This window comes from Etheostoma spectabile, chromosome 5 (genome assembly GCF_008692095.1).
Source record: "Etheostoma spectabile isolate EspeVRDwgs_2016 chromosome 5, UIUC_Espe_1.0, whole genome shotgun sequence".
In the NCBI taxonomy this organism is placed as follows: Eukaryota; Metazoa; Chordata; class Actinopteri; order Perciformes; family Percidae; genus Etheostoma; species Etheostoma spectabile.
This window is the reverse complement of record NC_045737.1, coordinates 10179640-10189942: the sequence shown is the minus strand read 5'-3', so window position 1 is coordinate 10189942 and position 10303 is coordinate 10179640. Positions and strand designations below refer to the sequence as shown.

At 41.6% G+C, this 10303-nt stretch overlaps 1 protein-coding gene across 1 annotated transcript in view; it reads right to left on the bottom strand.

Moving 5' to 3' along the window:
- arid5a (AT-rich interactive domain 5A) overlaps positions 1-10303 on the bottom strand; it is a 33152-nt gene that overhangs the window by 1556 nt on the left and 21293 nt on the right. The gene's annotated exons all lie outside the window — the stretch shown is intronic.

Sequence of the window (10303 nt, the reverse complement as noted above, 5' to 3'; positions counted from 1 at the left end):
TTTGGCCATAATCGTGCAGCCCTACGTTGTGTACTAATTTAGATTTCAGATTTTTCTTAAGGGCTGCAACTAACGGTTGTTTTTATTATCTGTTGTTTTGGTCTGTAAAATGGTAGAAAATGGGGGGAAAATGTCAGTTTTTCCCAAAGCCCAAGATTACTTCAATGTAGGGTGACCAGACGTCCCCGGTTTCTGGGGACAGTCCCCGGTTTTGGTGACGGGTCCCCGGTTGGATCTGTCCCCGGTTTTCACTGTGACTGACAGACCCGAAATTGGAATAAAAGAAGGAAACACTGACCAAACGGATCCGATTGAGCAGCGCTGCTCAAAGCTCAGAGATGTTTCAGAAAGCCGTGTTTTATGATGCTAACTATCTATCTATCTATCTATCTGTCCATCTGTCTATCTGTCTATCTGTCTATCTATCTATCTATCTATATATCTGTCTATCTGTGATAGCTAGATAAGATAGATAGAATAGATAGATAGATAGATAGAGATAGATAGATAGATAGATAGATAGAGATAGATAGATAGATAGAAGATAGATAGATAGAGAGACAGATAGATAGAGAGAGACAGATAGATAGATAGATAGATAGATAGACAGAGTAGATAGATAGATAGATAGATAGATAGTAGATAGACGGACGGACAGAAGATAGATAGATAGACAGAATGATAGAAGAAGATAGACGAAGATAGATAGATAGACAGTAGATAGACAGAAGAAGAAGACAGACAGATAGATAGAAGTAGATAGATAGATAGATAGAAGACGATAGAAGATAGATAGATAGATAGAGTAGATAGATAGATAGATAGAAGATAGATAGATAGATAGATAGATAGATAGATAGATAGATAGATAGAGATATAGATAGAAGGTAGATGATAGATGATAGATAGAAGATAGATAGTAGATTAGATAGATAGATAGTAGATAGAAGATAGAGATTAGATAGAGAGAGACAGATAGACAGATAGACAGATATATAGATAGATAGATAGATAGACAGATAGACAGATAGACAGAATATAGATAGATAGATAGATAGACAGATAGACAGATAGACAGATGGACAGATAGATAGATAGATAGATAGTTGCATCATAAAACACGGCTTCTGAAACATCTCTGAGCTTTGAGCAGCGCTGCTCAATCGGATCCGTTTGGTCAGTGTTTCTTCTTTTATTCCAATTTCGGGTCTGTCAGTCACAGTGAAACCGGGGCAGATCCAACCGGGGACCCGTCACCAAAACGGGGACTGTCCCAGAAAACGGGGACGGCTGGTCACCCTACATTGAAGTAATCTTGGGCTTGGAAAAAAAATGACATTTTCCCCCATTTTCTACCATTTTACAGACCAAAACAACAGTAATAAAAACAACCGTTAGTTGCAGCCTTAAGAAAAATCTGAAATCTAAATTAGTACACAAAGTAGGCTGCACGATTATGGCCAAAATGATAATCGCGATTATTTGATCAAAATTTTGATCGCGATTATTCTCACGATTATTTGTTGATTTTAACCAAAACAAATTTTATTGTCACTAGGCTATTTATAACTGGAGAGGAGTGTGATGGACGCTACTCACAGAGAGAGGCTGATCATTATGAACGGGTCCAGCACGGGTCGAACGGCGGATACACACGTCGTGTGTATTAAAGTCTGTATCTTCACTGCGCTGCATTTTTATGAACTATGATATTGGCCATGGGGTCACATCTCTGGTCCTGGTCAGGTCCAGCAGCTCCGTCTCCCACGCTGTACTTACCAACTGAAGTTAGCTGCATTCAAAAACTTCTTCTGTGTTCTTGCCGTAGCGGCCGCGATAACAGAGTTACCCGCGGAAACACTGGTACAAATACAGGTTTGCCCCTCATACTAACAATATACAGCTGTGTTAATGAAAATTAAAAACTGTAGCATAACGCTACAATCAGAAGTGTGGACGGCGGCCGTGTGGCGGGGCGCGGAGAGTAGAGGAGAGAGAGTAGGACGAGAGAGAGCGTAGAAAGATCCAACACAGGCGGCTTTACAGACGAAATGGGTCATGTAACGCCAAATTAAACCGTATCCATATAAACATCATTGCAGCGGATGCGAGGACATTAGCACCGGTGCGTTAGAAGAGCTAACAGCTAACAGACGCTACTACAACAGCTAACAGACGCTAACTAGCACTGGTCACTGCTGTTGTCTGAAAAACAACAAATGGGACAAAGTGTTGCGTTTACTGGTAAACTGGTAAACCTTGAGACTGAAGTATTACGACTGCTATCTGTGAGTTTTCCTCAAGCTACTCTGTCCTCTGGGACTGTCTACATCTAGAAAATTAGCTGCACCGGGGTGCAGTGAACTACCTGAGGCTCATGAGCAGACGGCTTTAGGAGGGGAGATTGGCTTTGCAAAAAAACCCGGGAGCGTTCAATGAAATGACGCTTTATAAAAATAATCGCTGATCACGCAAATTTGATCGTGGGAAGTCCAAATCGTGATCGCGATTAAAATCGATTAATTGTGCAGCCCTAACACAACGTGTCCTAAAACTCCTGTATGATTTTATAGATTCCCAGCCAGAGAAGTCGGAGGCTGGCTGCCAAAGTGACGCGGCGATTCATCCTACCCCGCTCTGTGGGCCCCCCCCTCTGACAGACTCCCCCCGACGGCTCTCAGCCAAACCGAGCCGCCGCCGCCCTTTGCACGTCCGTCTACGCCCACCTCGTCCGGTCCCCACGTCAGTCCTTGGACCGCCCATGTCCCGCCTGCTGCCGGAGAGGTCATCTCGCCTCTGGAGAAGAAAAAGCGAGTGGCTCAGGCGAGCCTCAACTTGCCCCTAGTCTCCAAAGCGAGGACAAAGAGCGTCCCTCCGTCATTCACTGCTCGCCGTCTCCGGCGCGGGCTTCTTCCAGCCGAAACTGCACCCTCGACAGCTCCCCGCTGCCTTTGTCCCTTCGTCTTCCGCAGCCCGTCCCCTTATCTGTTTCATCAGAGGACGGCCCTGAGGAGACTAAACCTGCGGCGGACTCTGAACTATCCCAAAAGTGCTCTAGTTGGGAAAACTGCATCCAGCAGTGAGGACGCAAGTTCGCGAGCTGTTGTCAGAAATCCAAAGACCCTCAGGACAGACTAAAAACGTCCGCTCCCATCCGCTGAATCCATCAAACTCCGATCGAAGGTTCCGCCTGGATGCCGATCCACAAAGGGAGCGTCAAATACGCCCCCATCTCTTGCACTTGCCCTCCTCCTTGGCGCTGAGATCCGACTGGGCTCCAACATTACCTCTAGTTTCACCAAAGTTGTTCCAAAATCCGTGCAGCTCCTGCGGCCCGCTCCCATTCGGCCGGCGTATAAAACCCCCCAGGGCCGTTGCTGCAGCAGGACGACTCTCTGGTTGTGCGAAGAAGCTGAGCAACATGGCTCCTGGCTTTATCCGACAGAGAAGAGGGACAAATCCAGGACAGTGCAACAAAAGTTCCTTCAACCCAGCAGCAGCAGCAGCAGCAGAGTCTGACCAGTCGCCGCCAACCTGCCGGCGTCGTGCGTCCACAGAGCTGCGCAAATCAGGGAGAGAGTCCGGCCCACAGCCTTACTACACCCTTCGTTCCTCCCAGCAGAATGAGGACTACCTCCATCTCAGTGACGTACCGCCACGTCCCAGTGAGAACAGCTCACTTTGCTTCATTGGCTCTGCTGTTACCCCTATCCCTACTCCATTCCTCTGTTAAACCCCCAGACCTGCTACTCCCTACCTGCCATGCATCCCGTTTACTTCACAGCTGTGATTTCCGTGTACTGTTTGTAACTCTAGACTTTCATAACAAAAGAAGCATCACATGTGATCTTGATCTTGATCTGAAGGAGGCAGACACTGAGCTTTGGTACACTTTTCTTTTTTTTTTTTGTCTACCGTACGCTTGAAAGACCCTGGAAAGACTAAAGTCTGACACCATCTCAATCTAAAGACACTCTGTCATACAGGCCCAATCCAAAGTGAGCCCTGAGGACTAAAGACTCACAGACTTAATTGATCTCAGGTGCTAGTGAGTGAGCGCTTCATCTTCACGTTTAACTTCAGATCCAGTATTAGGGACCACTAGGTCTATATAAAACAGACTTCAGATACAGTATAGGGGACCCTAAGGTCTATATAAAAGGATTCAGATACAGTATTAGGGACCACTAAGGTCTATATAAAAGAGACTTCAGATACAGTATTAGGGGACCACTAAGGTCTATATAAAAGAGACTTCAGATACAGTATTAGGGGACCACTAAGGTCTATATAAAAGAGACTTCAGATACAGTATTAGGGACAACTAAGGTCTATATAAAAGAGACTTCAGATACAGTATTGGGACCACTAAGGTCTATATAAAGAGACTTCAGATACAGTATTAGGGGACCACTAAGGTATATAAAAGAGGACTTCAGATACAGTATTAGGGACCACTAAGGTCATATAAAAGAGACTTCAGATACAGTATAGGGACCACTAAGGTCTATATAAAGAGACTTCAGATACAGTATTAGGGACCACTAAGGTCTATATAAAAGAGACTTCGATACAGTATTATGGACACTAAGGTCTATATAAAAGAGACTTTAGATACAGTATTAGGGACCACTAAGGTCTATATAAAGAGACTTCAGATACAGTTTAGGGGACCACTAAGGTCTATATAAAGAGACTTCAGATACAGTATTAGGGACCACTAAGGTCATATAAAAGAGACTTCAGATACAGTATTAGGGGACCACTAAGGTCTATATAAAAGAGACTTCAGATACAGTATTAGGGACCACAAGGTCTATATAAAGAGACTTCAGATAGTTTAGGGGACACTAAGGTCTATTTAAGAGACTTCAGATACAGTATAGGGGACCACTAAGGTCTATATAAGAGACTTAGTACAGTATTAGGGAATCTGAAGTGGACTGTCGGGATGTAGTAACATAGGTTGTGAGAATCATAACTGCTGGTTTCCCATTTCGGTTTTTATTATTCAAAACCCTCCCAGTGTGGAAGACCTTCAGGCAACACACAGATCTCTTGGTCCTGTGGCTTACACCAGCCTCCCCCTAGTGAGAAACCAGTTGCTATAATAACTGTGTGACTGTGTTGGCCTTCTGTGGCTAAAACCAAACTACACTGAGGGAATGACGTCACAGCAGAGGAAAATATGGTTATTATAGGATCCCAGGTTGAATCGTCTCCTAAAAGCAGAACTGTGCAAACGTACTATTAAATGGATGCTGTCTAACAGGGTGTTGAGAGCACATGTGGAAGAGGAGACATGGCTTTGGGAAGCTCTGTGGGAAAATGGCTGCCATGTTCGATGCAGAGAATATGTAGACCTTCTCTTTTATTTGCGTTTTTTGTGTGATAATCCCTTATTTTCCATTGGCTGTAGGACAGCGGTTCCCTAAACCGACACAAGTTAGACCACAGACCCCCATCTGGTAGGAGTTTCCCTTCCAATATAAGACTTAGATGCAGCAACCAAGCCAAATAAAATCAATGTGAGCACCAAAACTAACTAAATGACAGTCAGAGACTCCGAAATACCCAGATCTCATGATTGTAGTTGGACTTCTTTAACAAGGTTTGTCTGATTCTTTGAGTGTTATTTATTATCTGCTCTAGTTTTTCCAAAGTTTAGACACAGACGTGTATTAATGGTCTAAAATGATGTAAAATTGCTGTTTTTTTAATTGAAAAACATCACATTTGTTTAAGGGAGGAACCTCTGAACCCCTTCGTCTTCTAAAAGCAAACTTTACTTGTTAATGGAAGTGGCGTATTATTTTTAAAGCTGTAGTTGTGTTTAATACAAAACAATGTGCAGCGTTGTGCTACACTGATGAAAAAAATTGTAACATGTCATTTGTAAAATTGATTTAATTAAATCGCTGGTATTTACCTTATTAACAATAAGTTAAAGACAGTCTTGTGTCTTGTGTAAAATCAAATTCTGTCAAAAAACATTTTGTTCTCACTTTCACATTTCCATTCTTGTTTTGAAAGCAAAGAACCTTGTTACTGTACTTTGTGGAAGTCTGTTGAACAATATGATGTCGTTAAAATATATAAATATATTATATATTATATATATATATAACCGTGTATCGCTGTTATATATTGTCACAGATATGAGAAGCAGATCGCATCGTTCAACGTATTTAAAAAATAAAGAATGATCAAAAATATTACATTAAGACACAAATAAACAAAAAATATGATAAGACTTTGCTCCTGCTTTTAGTTTAGAAATGCTCATTCCCCCTAAAGATGCAATGATTTTGATAAGAAAAAAACATTTTCTGTCAATTGTTTGTCCACCGTTCAAATTTGGGGTCGGAATTTTAAATAAAATCAAAAATCAGGGAAAAAAGGCGTCTTTTTCAACGTTTTTGTCACTTTCTTCCAAGTTTTTTTGTCACTTTTTACATATATTTTGTGGATATTTTGACATTTTTGAACTTTTGCAAGTGTGTTTTTCAATGTTTTTTTTTGTTTTTTTTTCCTTTTCAAATGCTATTAAAATTGAATGAACACCCAAATTCAGTGTAGTAGTGGAAGTGATCTTTTATTTTAGTTTGCAATTTGAAAAAACATTTTCTGTTCAGTTCGTCCGCCATTCTTTCCGTCGACCACGCAACTTTTTTGGGGTCGGAATTGGGAATAACATCAAAAATGTCAAAGTTAGGGGTCTTTTTCAACGTTCTTGTCACTTTTCCCGACGTTTTTGCCACTTTTTAAGATATTTTGTGGTATTTTTTGACATTTTTGTCACTTTTTGCGACATTATTTACAATGGGTTTTTTTTTTCTCCAAATGTTGTAAATAGATAAAACACCATAATAACACATAAATTGTAATTTCCCCATTGGGGATTAATAAACAGTTAAAATTAAAAATAAAAAAATTAATAATTCAATGAAAGTAGGAGCGAAAATTGATCTTTATTTAGTTTCCAATTTGATCGCACAAGGTGAATTAAGCATTTTGACGTTGCGTTACTGACTTTAGATTTATTTTATGGTTTGTTGCTTCTGGGGTTGTGTGATTTGTCGGTTATTCTGAAAGTCAACACTTTTTTGAAGCTTTTTATCGTGTTTTAAACTTTTTCTTATGTTTTTTTTTCATTTTTTCAACACTTTTTTCAGTTTGTCACTTTTTTGGTTTGTTGTAACTAACTATAACTTTAGTTTTACAGTTATTTTTGGAATTTATGATCAATAAACGTCATTTAAGAAATTAGACCTAATTTTTGAGTGTTAGAAAGCAGAGAAATTAGGAATTATTGAGACTAAAATTAAAGGAATGGATGTTGATGATAATCACAGACTGGAAATGTCAACTTTAATAACACATATTTCAACAACACTTCCATTTGTTTTACAATGATATAAATATAATAAGACCAAATTAATGAAAGTGAGATTTGTACTTGGTAAAGAGTGTTGGAATAACATCATTGTATTTTGGGGAATTAAAAAGAACATTGATATAGGAAAACGGGTCATTTGGACCCGAGGCACATGGGATAAAATGACTGCAGCTCTGTTGCGGTGCAACCTGCCTTAACTCTGCTGGTCTGGTGTCCAGCTAAGATGAACCAGATGAACCCAGAGACAAATCTTATTGTAAGAACCGATGTGCAATGTTGATCGTCACTGCAGCGGTTGCAAGATCATTACTGGTGAAAAAACCCACCAAACAAATTCTGAGGTAAGAGCAATGGCAGGAAAGAGGAAATTAGACAAATGAGATTGTGTTGCAAGCCACAGTGTGGTCTGAAAGAAGACAGGGTCAAACCAAGCAAATTTGTAAATGTATTCCTGATAAAGTCCCCCTAGCAGGTCCAGATGCACATGTGGAAGAGGAGACCTGGCGTTGGGAAGTCTGTGGAAATGGCTGCCATGTTTCGACTGCAGAGATATCTATGACCTTCTCTTCTTCGCGTTTGTGTGGATAATCCCTTATTTTCCATTGGCTGTAGGACAGCGGTTCCCTAAACCAACACAAGTTAGACCACAGACCCCCATCTGGTAGGAGTTTCCCTTCCAATATAAGACTTAGATGCAGCAACCAAGCCAAATAAAATCAATGTGAGCACCAAAACTAACTAAATGACAGTCAGAGACTCCAAAATACCCAGATCTCATGATTGTAGTTGGACTTCTTTAAAAAAGGTTTGTCTGATTCTTTGAGTGTTATTTATTATCTGCTCTAGTTTTTCCAAAGTTTTAGACACAGACGTGATATTAATGGCCGGACTCTGGTACACTAACCTGGTCCTACCAGACTCCGGTCCTTCCAGACTCTGGTACCTGGTCCTACCGGACTCTGGTACACTAACCTGGTCCTTCCAGACTCCGGTCCTTCCAGACTCTGGTTGGTCCTACCGGACTCGGTACACAACTGGTCCTACCAGACTCCGGTCCGCTAGCCCGGTCCTTCAAGACTCTGGTCCGTCAGCCCGGTCCTACCAGACCGGTCTGTCATCCCAGTCCTACCAGACTCTGGTACACTAGCCTGGTCCTACCGACTCCGGTCCGTCAGCGGTCCTTCAAGACTCGGTCCGTCGCACGGTCCTACCAGACTCGGTCTGTCAGCCAGTCTACAGACTCTGGTACACTAGCAGGTCCTACCAGACTTCGGTACAACTAGGCAGGTCTATCCAGAACTCTGGTCATTAGGGGTACACTCTGAAATACTGGTCACTTATTTTCTACACTACATCTGAAGTGAAGAATATGTCATTGAGTTGTCAAATGCTCAGATAGTACTGTCAGTATCAGTTCTAATGCTCAGTATAGTACTACAGATCATTCTAAGCTCAGTACTAGTACTGTACAGTATCAGTTCTAATGCTCAGTAATTACTGTACAGTATCAGTTCAATGCTCAGTACTAGTACTGTACAGTATCATTAATGCTCAGTACTAGTACTGTAGTAGTATCGTTCTAATGCTCAGTATAGTACCTACTGTAGTAGTACAGTTCAATGCTCAGTACTGACTATGTAGTAGTATCAGTCTAGCTCAGTAATAGTACCTACTGTATAGTATCAGTTCTAATGCTCGTACTAGTACCTACTGTAGTAGTATCAGTCTAATGCTCAGTACTAGTACCTACTGTAGTAGTATCAGTTTAACTATCAGTACTGTACCTGTTTTCTTTCATAGATCATATGTATCGAGGGGAATGGCCATACTTACAAATCCTGGGTGTAAGACCCTGTTTTTGCTTTTATATCAACAAATAACCCAAAAGATTGTTTTGATGATGTCATATCATAAGACTTTTTTTCTGTCCTGGAATCGGTCTCGAACCTTTTTGACTCGGTCTCGTCTTGGACTCGGTCTCGACTTTGTCCCGAAAGTCCTGGACTAGACTCGGCCACTCTCCTTTAACAAGTGTTAGCGTCCTTGAAGGCGAGTACTCTGTTGAAGTTTAAAACTATAGGTTCTGCCAGACAATCGCAACGTTTGGTCGTAACATCGCTTAGCATCGCTAACGTTAGCCTAGCATCGCTAACGTTAGCCTAGCATCGCTAGCGTTAGCCTTAGCATTGCTAGTTTAGCTTAGCATTGCTAGCTTTAGCCTTAGCATTGCTAGCTTTAGCCTTAGCATCGCTAGCGTTAGCCTTAGATTGCTAGCTTTGCTTAGCATCGCTAGCGTTAGCCTTAGCATCGCTAGCGTTAGCCTCAGCGAATCCTTCACCACTAAACGGAGCGAGCTGGAAATTCAACTTTTCCCAAAACCCGTGAGGAGGACGGCACAACTCGCATCTTTCATTGTGCGCTAGTTTACGGAACTCAAACTAGCGCACAACCTCAACGTCATCGTTCTCGGCCACTCCCTCTGTCTGCTGATTGGACGGTAACGATCGGCGCGAGAAAACCCCAAAAATATACCGCAAACCCAGACGGTGTACTGAAGGAAAATACAAATTGAGCGGAAGTAAGTACGTTGGAGGGCGGAGCCAGGCTACAATGTCCCAACTTACACGTTAAAAGGTACATTTAATAATTTAAGAAAGGTAAAATTCATGGCGATGTTTCGCTCAGGATGACGATCTAATTACGAAACATTGCGAATAACATTGTGAGGATGTTTTCAAAAATATTCAACCCAATGCAACACAAAAAAAAAAAACTACATTACATTGCATTTAAGCTGAAGCTGGCTTTTTCTTCGCTTTGCAGGGCGCCGAAACCGTCCGGGGTTTTTTCTTTTTTGGGGATCATGCTGACGGATTTGAGGTATCAACGGTTTGGATGGAGGGG